Source organism: Bison bison, unplaced genomic scaffold, assembly GCF_000754665.1.
Source record: "Bison bison bison isolate TAMUID 2011002044 unplaced genomic scaffold, Bison_UMD1.0 scf7180017864072, whole genome shotgun sequence".
Lineage (NCBI taxonomy): Eukaryota > Metazoa > Chordata > Mammalia > Artiodactyla > Bovidae > Bison > Bison bison.
The window spans coordinates 6068233-6068652 of NW_011494644.1; the positions used below are offsets into that span (position 1 = coordinate 6068233).

Consider the following 420-nt stretch of genomic DNA (forward strand, 5'->3'; position numbering starts at 1 on the left):
ATGAGTAGGTTATTTTTAATTTTGCGTTCCCTTACCGATGGATATGTAGGTGGTTTCCAGGTTTTTATCATTTCTGACAGTGCTGCTTTCAACACTCCTGTCTCCTCGTGCATGTGTGGCCGTTTGCCTAGGGCAGTGGTTCTCAAACTGGTGTCTGGGTCGGCAGTGTTAGCTCACCTGGGAACTTGTTAGACATGCAGATCCTCAGGCCCCACCCCAACTCTCTGGAATCAGGAAGTCTCAGGGCTGGAGCCCCCAGTCTGATCTAACAAGCCCCCAGCTGGCCCTGCTGCACACGTGAGTTTGGGAACCACCGCTTTAGGATCGGCTATGCCTAACGCTCCCACACCTTTTTATGTTTTATTTATTCCTTTATTTTTGATAGGAGAATGCTCCCCATGTGCACAGTTGTTTTTGTTT

General features: G+C 48.6%; 1 protein-coding gene across 2 annotated transcripts in view; it reads left to right on the forward strand.

Annotated features, from left to right (window-relative positions):
- Positions 1-420, forward strand: part of UBFD1 (ubiquitin family domain containing 1) — a 12326-nt gene that overhangs the window by 11337 nt on the left and 569 nt on the right. The window contains exon 8 of one of the 2 annotated variants that reach the window (XR_825050.1): positions 9-410. The exons of the other annotated variant lie outside the window; for it this stretch is intronic. The gene's annotated coding sequence lies outside the window, so the exon portion shown is untranslated. Of the gene's footprint in view, positions 1-8; positions 411-420 lie in introns of those variants that run through there. 2 annotated transcript variants of the gene reach the window in all.